The sequence below is a fragment of the Phyllostomus hastatus genome, unplaced genomic scaffold (assembly GCF_019186645.2).
Source record: "Phyllostomus hastatus isolate PE091 unplaced genomic scaffold, TTU_PhHast_1.1 phas_scaffold_78, whole genome shotgun sequence".
NCBI lineage: Eukaryota > Metazoa > Chordata > Mammalia > Chiroptera > Phyllostomidae > Phyllostomus > Phyllostomus hastatus.
The window spans coordinates 61,345,487-61,363,194 of record NW_025334041.1 but is presented as its reverse complement, the minus strand read 5'-3'; positions in this window follow the sequence as shown (position 1 = coordinate 61,363,194).

Sequence of the window (17,708 nt, the reverse complement as noted above, 5' to 3'; positions counted from 1 at the left end):
ACCAAAAATCTCTGCACCAGACATAACGCATGAGCAGGTGTTTTGCCATGATCAAGCTGCAAATCACCAGTTGCCTATAGCAGTGGCCTTCTGAATAATCCAAATACTTTCTGAATAGCAGAGGAATGTTCAAGCTTAACACAAAATTGGATGCAAATTCATTGCTGTACTCACTCAGTCATTTTGAATGCAGCAGCCACACAGTATAGATGTTCACTCAACAGCATCTACCACCACCGCTGGCTAATACAGTGAGGTCATCACTGTTCACACATGCGCATTCCAGTCCACTCTCCATGGCTTCCAGGTTACATCAATGTCATGCAAACTGTTCTCATTATATTAACAATGGCTGGACTTTTTCCAGACAGACCTTGTATTCCTTTGCCTATCATTATTCTCTCATATCCTAAAACATTGTAACAAGACTCCTAATGTTAGTTAAGATTAATGACACAATTAAAAGAAAGATAATATATCTATAATTTGTATCTCTGTAACTTTGGAAATATAATAGTAGTTCTTACCTATGTACTAGGGAAAGCCACCGGTATGAAGTACTGACAAAACAAGTCTGATATGTTGAGAAATATCAAAATATTTACTTGAAGTCTGTGTGTAACAGGTAGGTTTTATGTAATCCCAAATATTATATGTTTAAGTGTGCAGGAGACAATGCCCTAATTTAACATCATAAATAAATTTTTGAAAAGTAAAGTCATTAAAAGGGCTACAGATAAAGGTATATTCAAAACAATAAAGTTAACCTTAATTATCTATTATCCATCATATGTATTCTACTTTAGAACCATATTATTTTTATACCGCATTCATATCAAACTGTCATATTCCTATAATATCAAAGTGATATCACCATATACTCTGCAATATAATACATTAATTTCTTGGGTAAATGCACCTTTTCCTGTATCCTGTAAGGAAAATTTCCCTTGTAGATATTTCATCTGTAAAGCAGCATTTATCAGTCTGGCTTGGTATAAAATGATGAAGGCTTCCATGTGACTAAATACTGATGATTTCTTAGCTTACTTTAGGACATTAAATTTAACTGCAGCCAAAGAATGTCAGTAATATTTTAAGGATCTGTTTGGAAAATATTCCCATTTTGTTGTGTTGAAAAATTTAAACAAATAATATTTAAAACTTAAGCTTCAAAGATAGTTGCTGACTACTTATTTAACTGTTCCAATTTTTTTCAAATTTTGTATAAAGAACTTGTGAATTATTTTATTATTCCTTAGGTGAGTTTCAAATTTATTGAGGAAAGTAGCATTTTCCTTGGTTAATATAAATTGATTTTTTATGAGGTAAAACAAAGCACCTATTTTCTGTTAACAATTTGGTATATGTGTCTCCAATAACTCAAATAATTCAGCTAACAATAAGCTTCATTACGCTTGAAACAGAAGCTGGTAAAACAATTTTAAAAGGTTGTACTATGATTGAAATGTATCTGTATGAAACACAATGGGAAATTAACTCAAAACACTGAAAAAAATCACATATGTCAGACATGTTTCTTGTCACTCGATAATGTCAAAACACCTCCTTTAGTTTTTATAAGGATGACTGTAGCTGAAGGCTGGACTCAACTTTTCTACCTACATTTAAAAAACATTATTTTTTTTTATCAGTTTCAGGAAGAAATATTTTAAAGTAAATTTTTGTTTACTCAAATTATATACAGGTTCCAAGTATTTTATTCATTATTTTCTAGTTTCCCAATAAATTTTACTTTTATTCTTACTTTTTTCTCTTTTTCAGTCTCCTTCTGCCACCATTTGTCCCCACAGCTTTATCTTAAAGGCTCCATATTGGAATGTTAGAATCTGTGTTTGCAAATATAAAAGTATCCTTATTATGTTAATGTGGACTCTACTGACAGGCAAGTTCTGCTTTATAAATTACATCCTCTTGTCAAAAGTCAAAATGTATTCGAATAACTTCATGGAAATTGTCACCAAGATTTAAAATTGTGTGCCTTATAGGTCATTGTTGATTTAATCTAAGGGTTATAAATGGACATATATTTATTTTATGTGTCGTGTGACTATTTTGTCACATGTGCTATCTAAATGAAATCTAGATGAAACTGTAATTTTCATAAAGTTTTGCATTTTATAAATATATTTTAATTTTCTGGTGTAATAAAATATGCTAAATAGTCTTAGCTGCTGTATATTTTAGTGCCAACAAGTTTGTTTCCTATACACTTAGAATTTTCCTAAAGGGTAAAATAAATATACATGTTTCCACAAAATTATTAAAATATCAAAAATTAATATGAAAAGGGGATTTATTTATGAAAATTATTTCCTTTTCACCAAGAAGAAAAGCATTTCCAATTTGCATTTACATTTCACAAACTGGAAAACAAAATGTGGTCTCATTGAAATTGAGAATATTTACAAATATCCATATATTGAGTAAATAATTTTTTAATGTAAGCTAAAAAATAATAGTTTTAAATTTACTACTTAAACCATCAAAAGAAATATGGGAAATAATTAAAGGCATGCACCAACATGATTATTTTATTAGAGAAAAACAGTATTACATTTCATTTTAACCACTTCTGATAAAAGCTCAGATTTCAGGTTTTTAAAAAGTATGTTTTATACAGAGAAGTTGGGTTCAATTCTAATTTGATTTTGCTTTTCAGAATGACCAGTACTGCTGTTAGCGTAATCTTTGATGTTACAAAAAGTGGAAAAATCAAAGTGAAGAACTAAATCTGTTCATTTTTCAAACATATTCATCTTGTCAAGGTAATACATAAAGATCAATTCTTGAAATTTTTTCCAGAGCCAGTTCTCCTCCCTTTTATCCAAAATATGAAAGCACTTAGGAGGATAAAGTAATATGAATGACTTCAGAAAAATATTTTAAGTTATACTTTGGCTAAATATATTTTAAATAGCCCAAGCAGACTTAGTTTGTATAGTCAGAAATGACCTGTTTGTATAACTGTTGGCATTTGTCATATGTGCTCTGTTATATGAATGGCAGAATGAGAATTTCTATGAAGGTTTTTTTTTTAAGGAAATAATTCAACTGGGTTTCAAACCTCTGACAGTAACAAATAGAAATTGCACCAGCCCCCGCCCAAAAAAATTGTTGGGGCTAATTTTAATATTAATGGATTCATTGCAACCTCAGTTCAGCAGATTCGATTAAGCTTTAATTAGTAGCCACAGGGGATCCAAAACAAAAATAAGGGTCTGAATTGCTAATTAAGTTAGTTTGATGAGGTAGAATTCTAGTAAAATACTAGTTGTTGTTAGCTGTGTAAGTTCTGACAGCTAAACATACTGAAGATTATCATTATTGTAACTAACATTCTATATTACCACCAGCTTTCTCCACAGTGCAGACAGACAGTTCATGAGAGTTTGATGTCTTTTTTTTTCTGTCAGTACTGGAATTAAACCTTGTTAATAGAAGAACACTATACGGGGACAAAAACCCAAGACAAATCCATGAAATGTTAACACTGATAGGTTATAAATTAACAAGTTACTACACTCACTTAATATATTTATCCTATAATAGTGTTTTGTTCTTCACCACAGTTTCCACAAAGATCTTATTTTTCAAAAAGGAATCTGGTAAAGGAATTTGCTTTCTACCGTTGATGGTGATATTTTTATTTATGTCCAGGTCCTGAATAGCTTCCAAAATTCTAAAACTTCATAATAAGTTTGAAATGTAAAGAAGGAACTGGAAACAAGGAGAACCCACCTGTTCCAAAATAAAATACATCTTCTTTTAGATCTTTAATGATACTCATTGTATTTAAATAATGCCTGATATTTTTTTAAATACTTGAATGTTGTCAAAAATAAATTAAAAAAAAACTTGCACTATTATTTCAAACATAGAAATTAACCATTTGTTATAATTTACTATTCATCTAGTCCTATGAATACTTTCTTTGGATCCCGAAGGCTTACCTATTATCCCCTCAAAAGCTCTCTGGTAATGGGATTTGCCCTGACTGTACAACATGGATGTGAACCATATTTTCCAAGATCGAGCAAAATGTAATTTGATTTTTCATACTCCAATATTTTCTATAATTTGTATTTTATCCTTTTGTTTAAGGTTTCAAATGCTACAAACCCAAAAACTTATGAATAAGGGAAGACAAACTGACAGTGACCACAGGGGACAGGGGAGGGAATTGCAAGGGAAAGGGGAAGGGTTTACAGGAACAAGTATAAAGGACACATGGACAAAAACAAGGGGGGGTGGAAATGGGAGGGAAGTGGGGAGGGCTGGGGGGGTGGGCTGGGATAGGAGTAAAGAGCAGAAAACTGTACTTGAACAACAATTAAAATGAAAAATAAATAAAAGTAATTAATTAATAAAAAGAGAAAACAGAAAAATAAATGATACTGTCTCTGAGGTATTAAGTATCAGCGTGGCCATTAGAATTGCATGGCACTTATGAATCAAAATCAGGTACTTTGACTTTGTTTTGTTTTATAATACAGTGGTTGCCATATGTTGTGATACCTATCTGCCTGCATCTGAGAGGCTCCATACCTCTGTAACAAATTCAGAAACTTGTTCGTAATACCTTAAATCTACCCATTGTAATGTAGCTCCACAAGTGCAAATCCACATCCAATTTTGCTCATGAATGTTGCTGGCAGATTACCTATATAATCACTGAAAGCAAATGGGAAGTGGTGAATTAGAATGCAGTGCATCTAGCAAAAATAACTTTCAGTAAATCTTCTTTTAATGCAGAGTTTACAATCGTCTTTTGCTCAGCATGAAACTGATTAAGACCCCCCTTTCTAAAGAGTATTTTCCCCCTCACATCAATGCATTGTTTAATATAGTTACATACCCCAATACTTGACAAATCAGAATTTCAATGCTGCAAATGTGATACTTGTTTAACAGCAGCAGAGTATTAATAATTTATCTATTTGAATGTAGAATAGGTTCCAATTATAGTATTTCACATGGTGTAGCAACTGAAGACACAGTTTCTTAGAGGTAGAGAGAAACAGATCTTCAGTATAAGCAAGTTGTTGATATCTGATATAGGAATGCAGAAACTGATACACATTGTTAAATATTTTCATCAATTGTCACTTAAGAGTTACAATTTAAATAATTAAATATTATGAGTTAAAATTTGAACTACTTATGAAAAATGAAAAGCAAACAGAGAACTTTTCTAAAAATAAACTCTATTCTGGGTGTCTATAAAATTCGGGATTAGAATTAATCTCCAGCATTTGATTTCTTTAAAAAAAATCTCTAAAAAATTGTATGCTATAATCCATTTTAGGCAAGGAATAAGAATAAAATAATTAGAACATTAATACTCTTTTAAAATGTTTCATTTGGAATCCATGATTGTATTTCTGAGACACCAAATTAATTAGTTCAGTTACTCAGAGTCAAATAGAAATAGCAACAAACATAAAAATCAAATAGACTTACTACTGAAATAATTCACAAGAAAGGTACTGATGGTCCTATTTTATGCATAAATTATTTCTGGTCCATGTAGACAAAAAATCTAAACAACCAAAACCAATTTTGAAAGTAGAAATAGCTATTTTCTTATTTCTTGATTATGAAATATCTCCAAAAAACTTACTAAAGTTTTTTTAAATTTACCATTAAGATATTAAAGAATATTGCTTCTAGTAGGTTCTATTCATTTCACAAGTATACCCCACCTTTGACACGTGAAATCAAACAGAGATCATCCCAGAAAAGATATATTCTAGGGCTTGGATGCAAATAGTTAAAATATGTCTGCAATGATATGGAATTTATTTTTGATGCTTTAAATATTTTCTTTCATCTTGTGAAATTCCAAAATTTTATGTCATGTGTAAACATAACTGATGAGAAATGTATAAAAATATGCATTTACTTAGAAAAGAATTTTAATTGTGTGTCTCAACACAGCATTGTTGGAAACAACTACAGTAGGGGCTATGCTCCTCCTGTCCACTCAATGCCCAGTGGTTTCAATCCGCAGCACAGGTATGTTTTTTATCCTCATGACTGGTATTCCACAAAATCCTCTGAGTAAACTTGGAAAAGCAGAATAACTTTTACATTAAAGTGTCTTCTTGACATATGATTGTTTTCACATTTTTACTTATTTATTTTTAAATCATTTTTATTGTTGTTCAATTATAGTTGTCTACATTTACCCCTTACTAATCCCCTCCCACCCTAGCCATCCCCACTTCCCTCCCTTGCTTTACACCCTCATTGGTTTTGTCCATGTGTGCTTTATAGTTGTTCCTGAAAATGTGCCTCCCTTCCCCCCTAAATCGCCTCCCACCTCCCCTCTGGTTACTGTCAGATTGTTCTTAAATTCTTTCTTTATTTTTAAAGAGTTTTTTTTTTAATTTTTATTTATTTATTTATTTATTTTTAGAGAGGGGAGGGAGAAAGAGGGAGAGAGAGAAACATCAATGTGTGGTTGCTGGGGGCCGTGGCCTGAAACCCAGGCATATGCCCTGACTGGGAATCGAACCTGCGATGCTTTGGTTCACAGCTTGTGCTCAATCCACTGAGCTACGCCAGCCAGGGCAGATTGTTCTTAATTTCAATGGCTCTGGTTATATTTTACTTGCATGTTTGTTTTGTTGATTAGGTTCCACTTAAAGGTGAGATAATATGGTCTTTGTCTTTCACCAACTGGCTTATTTTACTTACCGTAATGTTCTCCAGCTCCATCCATGCTGTCACAAAGGGTATGAGTTCTTTATTTCTTTCTGCTGTATAGTATTTCATTCTGTAAATGTACCACAGTTTTTTGATACATTCATATACTTATGGGCACTTAGGTTGTTTCCACCACTTGGCTATTGTAAACTGTGCTGCTATGAACAGTGGGATGCATAGGTCCTTTTGGATTGGTGTTCCAGGGTTCTTAGGATATAGTCCCAGCAGTGGAATTGCTGGGTCAAAAGGCAGTTCCATTTTTAGTTTTTCCATACTGCTTTCCACAGTGGCTGCACCAGTCTGTATTCTCACCAACAGTGCACTAGGGTTCCCTTTTCTCCACATCCTCTCCAACCCTTGTTGTTTGTTTATGATGGTCATTCTGACTAGTCGAAGTGGTATCCCATTGTGGTTTTAATTTGCATCTTTCTGATGGCTAGTGATACTAAGCATCTTTTTATGTCTCTGGGCCCTCTGTATGTCCTTCTTGGAATAGTATCTGTTTAAGTCTGTTGCTCATTTTTTAATTAGGTTGTTTGTCTTCCTGGAGTAGAGTCATGTGAGTTCTTTATATATTCTGGAGATCAAACCCTTGTCTTTGGTATAATTGGCTAATATGTTTTTCCATATGGTTGGTTCTCTTTTCCTTTTAATGCTGTTTTCTTTAGCCATCCAGAAGCTTTTAATTTTTGGATGTCCCATTTACTTATTCTTTTCTTTATGTTCCTTGCTCTAGGGGATATATCTGTGAAAATATTCCTGCATGGAATGTCTGAGATTTTCTTGCCTCTGTCTTCCTCTAGGACTTTTATGTTGTCATGACTTATATTTAAATATTTTATCTACCTTGCATTTATTTTTATGTATGGTGTAAGCTGGTGATCAAGCTTCATTTTTTTTCATGTAGCTGTCCAGCTCTCCCAATACCATTTGCTAAAGAAGCTATTTTTACTCCATTTTATGCTTCTTCCCCTTTTGTCAAATATCAATTGACCATAGAGACTTGGCTTTATTTCTGTGCTCTCTACTCTGTTCTATTGTTCTATGTGTCTGTTCTAATGCCACTACCAGGCTGTTTTGATTACAGTTGGCTTGTAATACAGTTTGATATCAGGTATTATGATCCCTCTTTTGTTCTTTCTCAAAATTGCTTTGGATATTCAGGGCCGTTTATGGTTTCATATAAATTTTTGAAATGTTTGTTCTATATCTGTGATATATGTCATTAGTACTTTAATAAGGATTGCCTTGAATCTAAAGATTGCTTTGGGTTGTATGGACATTTTGATGATGTTTATTCTTCTGATCCATGAGCATGGTATGTGCTCCCATTTGTTTGTGTATTTCTTAATTTCTTTCTTCAGTGCTGTGTAGTTTTCTGAGTACAGGTCTTTTACCTCCTTGGTTAGGTTTATTTATAGGTACTTTATTTTTCTTGCTGGTCTATGAAATGGAATTTTTTCCTTATTTCTTTTTCTGATATTTCAGTGTTGGTGTACAAAAATACCTTTGATTTCTGGATATTGACTTTATATCCTGCTGTTTTGCCAAACTTACTTCTTAGGTGGAGTAGTTTTTCGGTGGAGACTATAGAGTTTTCTGTTCACTGTCATATCATATGCAAACCATAATAGTTTTTCTTCTGCTTTTCCAACTTGGATGCCTGATTGCTGTGGCTAGGACTTCCAATGCTATATTGAGTAAGAGTGGTGAAAGAGGTCATCCTTTTCTTATTCCTGATCTAAGTGGGAAATCTCTAAGTTTTTGCCCATTGAGTATGATGTTGGCTTTAAGTTTCTTGTTTATGGCCTTTATTATGTTGAGGAATGTTCCTTTTATTCCCATTCTGCTTCCATTTGTTTGAGTGTTTTTATCATAAATGGGTGCTGTACTTTATCAAATGCTCTTTCAACATCTATCAATATGATCATGTGATTTTTGTCATTCATTTTAAGTGATGTATTACATTTATTTGTTTATGAATATTGTACCATCCTTGCATCCCTGGGATGAATCCCACTTGATCATGGTGTATGATCTTTTTAATGTATTGCTGGATGTGGTTTGTCAATATTTTGTTGAGTATTTTAGTGTCTATGTTCATCAGAGATATTGGTCTGAAGTTTTCATTCTTTGTTATATCTTTACCTTGTATTGGGATTACAATGATGCTAGCTTCATAAAAAGAGTTTGAGAGTCTTCCATCTTCTTTGATTTTTTTGGAATAATCTGTGAAGGATAGGGGTTAGCTCATCCTTTAATGCTTTGTAAAATTTTTCTGTGAAAGTGTCCAGTCCAGGGCTTTTGTGTGTCAGTAATTTTTTTATTACTTCTTCAATTTCATCAGCTGTTATTTGTCTTTTCAAGTTAGCTTCATCTTCTTCATTCAGTTTTAGAAGATTGTATTTTTCTAGAAATGTGTCCATTTTACCTAGGTTTTCAATGTTTTCATATTTTTAAAAGTAGAGAGGTCATTCAGAAAAGAAAGTGATAGAAAACTTTGTATTACATTTGAAATAATTTTCTGATAATTTTGTGTCAAGAACATCTTCAGGCATAGAGAAATTAAGAAAAATTAGTCCTTTTTCTCTCTATCATTCAGCTGTTTGATTCTAAAAGAAGCAAATATTTTCTTTTGCTCTAGTATTTTATTTTTAGGTTTCTTAAGTAGCAGCTGATTTTTGTCTTGAATTCAAAGAAAAGAACCTACATGAGGTTTTAAAAATGAGTATCTTGAAAATTATGGAGCTGCTTAATGTTTAGCTTTACTACATTCTTAATCTCTCCTTAAGTAAATAAGACAGTAGTGGCATGCAAAAAGCATCCTTTAAACATAATCACCTGCTTTATGAAACTACCACAGGCATTACATTTTCTACAAAGAGAGTGCAACAAGAATTTCGATTAGTAGATCCTGATGTTTTTAAAGGAATATTAACATTCTTTTATTTTAAAGGTTTATTTGGTTTATAAGTTGATAATAACATTGATATAGCATTGACTTTTTTACATGTGTCATTGCATTTTATCTCCCAACCACAGGAATGAATAATGTTACTGGTATCTAATCCTGTGCTAAATCTTTTCATGTCACCTTTAAATAAATGTTTTAGGGAATCTTTTGTGTTAGAGTTTAAGAATTATTCCCAATGACATGTTCAGCATGCTGCAGCTACCACAAGACACATCTGGCATTGAGTGCTGAGTGTTAAACTTAACTGCCTTATCTGAAAATGGTCATAGATTGCCCTTGGCTGCATTTACCGTCCATCCTGCTGTGCAGAACTTCACAGTAGAGTCTATTTTACACAGAAGGGCAGGTAGAGGAGGTGATACCCAGAAGAAATAGAGTATGAAAGATTCTCTTGGCTGTATGTTGGTAAAGATGGAAATTAAGCCTTTACAAAATTTTGTTTGCTTTTCCATTTTGATATCAGAGGAAAAGAAATAGAATCTCTGTGGCTGGTCCATTTTCCTAACTATTGCTGGCAGTGTCTGGTGGGGTGTCTGGCACATAGTAGATAATTCATAAGTACTTGCTTCTAAATGAATGAATAAATAAATGAAGCACCTCTCTAGAACCATAGGCATGAGTTATGTAAATTACATATTCACATGAAAAAAGGGCCCTGAAAATGCACCTTCTCACCCCTACAGGACATCAAAGGCCAGGTTTAGCATTTAAGTGCCCAGGAATCAGGATGGTCATGGGGAGCAGCAGAAGAGATGCCTCTGAGTGATGAAGATTGCCAAATGACTGGAGTGTTTCAGGGGCAGGAGGAGAGGGCCTTGGCAATGGCACACAGATTCCCTCTATAGAGAAGAAGAGCCACCTTTAGCAAGGTGATGCCCCTGGAGCATCCTGCATCCATGCACAGTGCTGCAGATGGGGCAACCTATGAGCAAGGCCCCTGACTTCTACTGGAAGCAGACTCCGTTGTCTTGGGGCTCCATCATGAACAAATCCCATCTTAGAATCTTTGTCTTCTCAGCTGCACAGTGGAGCAAAGTTCGTACCTCAAAACAGTTTGGGAGGGCTGCTTGAGGAAATACATATGGATTCACTTATGTAATCAAGTTCACCCTAAGTATAAAGATTTTGCTCATCAACATTTACTGAGGGCTGAGGAGCCTAGGATTTGGGCTCTGTCTCATATACTTGGATTCTTATCCCAGTTCTGCTTTTGCTGTTTGGTGACCTCTGGCAAGTTACCAAACCTGTTTTCTCATTGGTTAAACAGGCAATATCATAGTGCCTAACTCCTGAGCCTCTTCTAATGATGTAATAAGAGAATGGCCACCCATGTCTCCAGTGGACAAATGGTGGCTCCATGTGGCCTGGTGCCACATGGAGCAGGCCCTGTGTACCTGGCACTGGGCTGGACACTAAGTTATGGGCGTGGATCACCCTCAGGTGCTTGATATAACCTGGGGTATCAGACTATGAGAACCTGCTTCTCAGATAAAATGATAGAGTGTGGATGCAAATAACAGGGATGTGAAGGGGCTTCTTGTCATCTATTTGTCTTGTCCCATCATTCTCACCACTGGAACATCTAAAATAAACCATCAGCCTGGAGAAGGAATGCAGCTTCCTTCCTGCCCCCCAACCCTGTTCCATCTGAAATAATGTGGGATTCAGAGCATTTGTCCTTTTCCCACAAAGTGGAGCCCAAGTCTCCCTGAGGAAGAGCCTTCACTTCTCGACTTACCCCAACCTATTTTTATGCTCATTCTCAGTGGTAAGCCGAACAACAGTACAGTGAACTTTCTGCACTTAGCTTCCAGCTCACTCCAAAATGGGATCTTTTTACAGTTACATGCCTTTTCTCCAATGTGCATAAAACAGGGAGCAATAAAGAGTGTGGGAAGGGAAGATTGTCAGCATCTTCACCAATAATCCCCTGCAATCCCTTTCTAGGGCTCTACTTTGGCAGCATGTCACTGTGTTGTAAACAAGCTATACAGAGAAGAGGAATAGGACGAAAGCAGCCCTGGAGAAATGAGACTAGATAGTCTACCCCACACTTCCAAACACTGACAGAAAAAATCTTTCACCTACATGTGAACTGTAATTACTTAATACACAAACAAAATTGTTCTCAATGTTGTCCTTTTTCAAAACTGCCCCACAGTATCTTTGTAAGACAATTAATTACCTGAAAACTTAAAGCAACTGACACCGCATACTTTAAAACTGTGTGACAGCAGGTTAGAGAAATGCCAAAGTCTATTGTGGGCTTCATTGTTCTTCAAACAGCTCTATTCTGAAAACTGCTCAGACAGTGCTTGCATTTTAGGTGACACAAATATATTCATTCCCAAAGGATACATTGGACCTGTCTTAATCACAACATCTGGAGCAGTCTATAATTTTATTTGAAATGAGATAAGCGTATGTTTTCCAGAACTGCAGTTATAAATCTACGTTCTGAAAGAGGATTTATTAGAGTTATTGTGGGAATTCTTGCAAACATTCTCACTGTTTTTTGAAAAACTTTTCCCTGCTGGGCTTGTGAAGCTAAGGGATGAAGGACAGTGTCCAACTTCAGCTGGGTCCTCTCAGTGGAGGTGTTCACTCTTACTGAAGATAGGCACATAAACAATATGATAATGTGTCCATTCACTACACATGCTGAATGTGTGTGATCTCTCAGCTCCAGAGAAATGCTCTGGGAATGACATGTTTATTTGTTTGTTTTTGTTCCTGTTTACAAACTTATTATTGAAAATTAAGGGCAGTATATTTTTATTCAGAGATAATTAGCCAACAGTCTTGTGGCCAGAGGAATAATGGGCTAAAGTGTAGCTTCAAGGTTGAGCTTCTGGAGGAGGGCCTGGGCCTGATTTTCCTGCAGCAGAGGGTATTGACCTTTCCTGGAGCCTAGAATGTGGCCTACAAATTGCAGCTTTCTTACCTGCTGTGACTGTAAAATTATTGTAGCTAATACTAAATAAATTATTTCAATCCCTCTCTCAAAGTTAAAAAATCAAAGTATATCATTAGTAATAAGCTATGACTTCATTAGAATGTTTCATATAACAGAATTAAAGAACCTGTTAATAATTGGCAAATATTTTCCATTCATTAATTAACACCTTTGAATGAGTACAAACTTATCATCTTCATATATTATAGTTGAAAGATTACTATTAATATAAGCCATGATGTATATGAATATTGTTTTTTCAATTTTTGTAATTTAAATTTAATAGGTTGATTCAAAAATATTTTTAAAATCCCACTTCAAAAAATTTCTCTGGGTAAAAGATGATAGTATTTTAATAGTAAGTGCCTATAATAATCTTTTCAGAAGAAATTAGATATTTCTGTTTTTATATAAAATTCCACTAATTTTAAATTTGGTTTAATTTTCTCACCTGTCTTTGTAGAAACAAATATTAGTCTGTTATCATGTATCATTCAGCCTGGCCTGCACCAGAATTACACTGGCTGACTAAAGTATACTGGTAGCTCTCTACACAAGGAAACATTAATCAGTAGAAAAACTAATAAGTCAAGAGCAGTATATAAAACTTCAATGCTGTTTTTGTACATTTGCCACAAGTGAACAGTTTATGTTAAAAGGTTAATAAACATGATTTTCCTGATAGCTCTAATTATATAGAGTCAAATTATATGTTCATATTCTCATCCCTCCTAAAATAATACATTTTGTCATCACAAATATATTTTGAAGGAACAAAGAATTCTTTATTTCAAATTATCGGTCCAGGAATAGTTAAAAAGGAGAATTGGCTTGCTTTGTTTGTTTATTTTTAGTTAGATATGACCGAGTAGAGTGTTACTTAATGAGAGGTGAAATTTATAAAAGGAAAATAGAGAGAGAATAATTACATGGTAAGATTCAAGATTCTAGCTGATTACCTAAGTAGATTATTTTTTATGTTTCAGTTTGTTACCCTGTTTTGTTTGTTTGTTTGTTTGTTTATGGAATCTGACAAAGTCCCTTATGTTTGTATTTAAAATAATGATTAGAATTACAATGGTTTTACTCCTACTAAAAATCTAAATACATGACAAATATCCAGGCAAACATTTAAGCATCAAACTTTGTTGAATTTTTTAAATGTGGTTTCATTATCAAGTGCTCATGATCTAATGCAAAGATATAGAAATCATGAATCTAAATCCTGGAATGCATAAATTGCTTATTTCAATCAATATACTGCCTTAAAAGTAAGTGTATATGTTGAAAAGAAATTACTAATAATGTATAGGCAAGCTATAGAGGTCTTTAAAGCACATTTCTTATTTAGTGAAAATAATTTAAACCATTTATGATTATACATGGAGGTGGGGTGAGAACATAGCTTATATATGTATTTGCACAATAGTGCGCTTGTGGAGAAACTCTCCAGGGTTTAACTCAGATTCAAATAATTTCATGGCCACCAAACGTGTTTTCTAAATAATCTGGAAGTATATATGCACTTCTCACTCTAATTCATACTCTTCTTTTTTTATTACTTAAGTTAAAAAGATAGGTATGTTAAAAAAAATTCTAAGTCATTTTAAAAGGAATTTAACTCTGCTTTAAGACACATCTGCCATCATTGAAATATAAACTTTTTCAAAACTTTCTATTCCATATTTGACAACCCAGATGCCTCATTCATGATAACACACCTTAGATTCTCCATGATATCACAATTCTATTCCTGTGTGAGACTCATGCTAAACCAAACACTCACAGTTTTTATTTGAAGAATTTAAACACATTTAGATTAATGTAGGATTGATAATTTGGTTTATTTTAGAAATATTCTCTTATATATTTAGTTTATTAGGAATAAATAACTAAAAGAAAGTTGAAAACTTCTCTTGAGAATTTTTGGAGATCCAAGATGACAGTGGAGAAGCTGGAAGCTACACTAACTTCATCCTAGAGCCAAACTGGAATTACAACTACATTATAAAAAAATCATCCTGAATAACCAACTGAAAACTAGCTGGGGAGAAACCTTACAGTCAAGGGCAGACAGAAGAGATCATTTCTCCACATCCCAAGCTTGGCTCCCCAGCCTGGAGTACCAGAACCAGAATAGGAACCCAGATTGTACCTGGCTGTGATAAGCCATGGGATTTCTTTCTGCTAGGGAGAGATTACTAGAGACTCAGAGAGCCTCCAAAAGGGCCAATGCACAAAACTATCAATGAACCTGAATAGAGAGGCCAGAAATAAACCCATGCTTTTATAATCAATTAACATTTGACAGAGGAAACAAGCACATACAAGGGGCTAAAGATAGTTAATTCAATGAATGGTGTTGGGAGAAATGGACAGATGTGTGCAGAAAAATGAAACTACACCACACACAAAAATAAACTCAGAATCGATTAAAGAATTAAATATTAGACCTGAAACCATAAAAATCCTAGAAGAAAACAGGCAGTAAAATCTTGGACATTGCTCATAGAAATATTTTTTTTCTGATTTATCTCCTTAAATAAGTGAAACAAAAGAAAAAAATGGGAATACATCAAACTAAAAAGTTTTTGCACAACAAAGGACAACATTAACAAAATTAAAAAGAAACCCACAGAATGGGAGAACATATTCACCAATAAATCAAATAAGGGTTTAATATGCAAAATTTATAAAGAACTTACAAAACTCAATACCAAAAATAAAAACAACTCAAAAATTTGCAAAGGACCTGAATAGACACATCTGAAACAAAGATATAAAGATGGCCAGTAGATATGTGAAAAGATGCTCAATGTCACTAATCATTAGAGAAATGTAAATTAAAACCACAATGAGATATTACCTCACACTAGTCAGAATGGCTGTCATCAATAAATCAATAAAAAAAACAAGTGCTGGCAAGGATGTGGAGAAAGGAGAACCCTTTTGCTCTATTAGTGGGAATGCAGGTTGTTGCAGCCACTGTGGAAAATATTATGGAGAAACCTCAAAAAATTAAAAATGGAACTGCTTTTTGACCCAGCTATCCCACTCCTAGGAATATATCCAAAGGAAGTAAAAACACTGATTCAAAAAAACATAAAATCTTCTATATTCATTGCAGTGTTATTTACAATTGCCAAGATTTAGAAGCAACTCAAGTTTCCATTAGTATAAAAGTGGATAAAGAAACTGTGGTACATTAACACAATGCAATACTACTTGGCCATAAAAAAGAAGAAAATTTTACTCTTTGTGACAGCATGAATGGAACTGGAGTAATTATGCTAAATGAAATAAGCTAGTCAGAGAAAGACAAATACAATATGATTTCACTAATATGTGGAATCTAATGAACACACTAAATGAACAAGGAAAATAAAGACAGGGTCATAGATAGCAGAATGACAGCTCTGGTTGAGAGGTTAGGGGTGGATGGGTTGAGCCAAAAAAAAAAAAAGACTCATGCACATGGACAATGGTGTGGTGACTGTGGGGAGTGTATGGTGGGTGGAGGTTGAAGAGGCTATAAGAGGAATGAATGGTTATGGGAAAAATACAATATACAATTTTAAAAATAATTTTGATAACATTGTTTTCATTTTCTCATTTTTATCAAGTTTTACCAAGATGATGGTTTGTGTGTATATTTGGGAACATTTGTTTACCTTTATATTTGTTATTTCATATAACAACAAGATATTATGTTATATTATATATGCTATATAGCATGTACTATGTGATATATTACAGATAATAAATATCATAAAAATAAATATATATTTATGTCTATCCAATTATATATAGTTGCTTGTGCTCCAAAATAAAAGTTGAATCTTCATGGCTAACCAGGTGAAAGTGTGTATTATAAGTTTCATTATATTGTAAGAAAATTCCATAATAGCATTGAGGAAATAGCCTAGGAAATACAGTTTGAAAGGACAGGTTTAAGTGTCCACATTCTCTAATATTACCAACTTTAAAAATATAAGTATCTATAATTTAAAGCTCTAACAGTTCTAGAATATTGCTCCAATTTTCACTAGTTAATGTAAATGTTCAAACTTAAATATGGATACACATTTCTTAAAGTTGTCAAAAATTTACCAATTTCTGTCATATTCTAGTGAATCTACTTAATTTTTTAAAAATATAGTCATTGTTCATAAAGAATACTACATCTTTAAAAATAGCTTATGGAAATTTTCCCTATGAAGATGCAGAGATGAGTCATTTGAGAAAATAAAATGATAATGAACACATGTGCTTACCATATTTTTCAGACTATAGGATGCACCCCCCCCCCCGAATTTGGGAGGAATAATGATTGTTAATGCTGCTGTTGAGTTCTTTTTACATTTACATTGGTGAAATATTATGTTATTTATGTGATTAAATATTTTACCACAGTTTTTGCTTCAAATTATTTTCCCTATTTCCCTCCTCTAAAACCTAGGTGCATCTTATGCTCTGAAAGATATATATTAATACTAATTTTATGTATTAATTATAAACTACTTGTGTGCTGACTATTTCATCATTTTATTGGTGATTTGGCAACTTATCCTGCAGCATTAAAATACTTCATTATTCAATGGTCATGGTTTAGATATAAATACAAATTGGAAATTTTTCACTTAAATATTCCTCCTAAATCATTAGATTATCCAGCTATAACTTGAAATATTGGGCCAAAAGTATCTAAGATCTAAGCCACATTAATTAAGTCAATAAATAACTATGTAAGTTTTTAAGTCTAAAAATTTAAATATACTCTAAGCAGGAATGTACTAGGCAATGGATGGTAACAAGAAATAAATGTTACTATCCCTTCAGGCTTTGGGACAGGTATCATTATGCCTGTGTTGCATGCAATTATATTCCAATACATATGTCTTTTGCACCAAGATGTGATAACTCAGTTTATAGCCTGAGGTAAATGTGTTTCTAAAGCACTTTAGTGCTTCAGATTGTCTTTAGAAATTCATTGTTTTGAGCAAGAGTGAAAGGGAAGGGAGCAAACTTTTTTGGTATCTAGCTTCT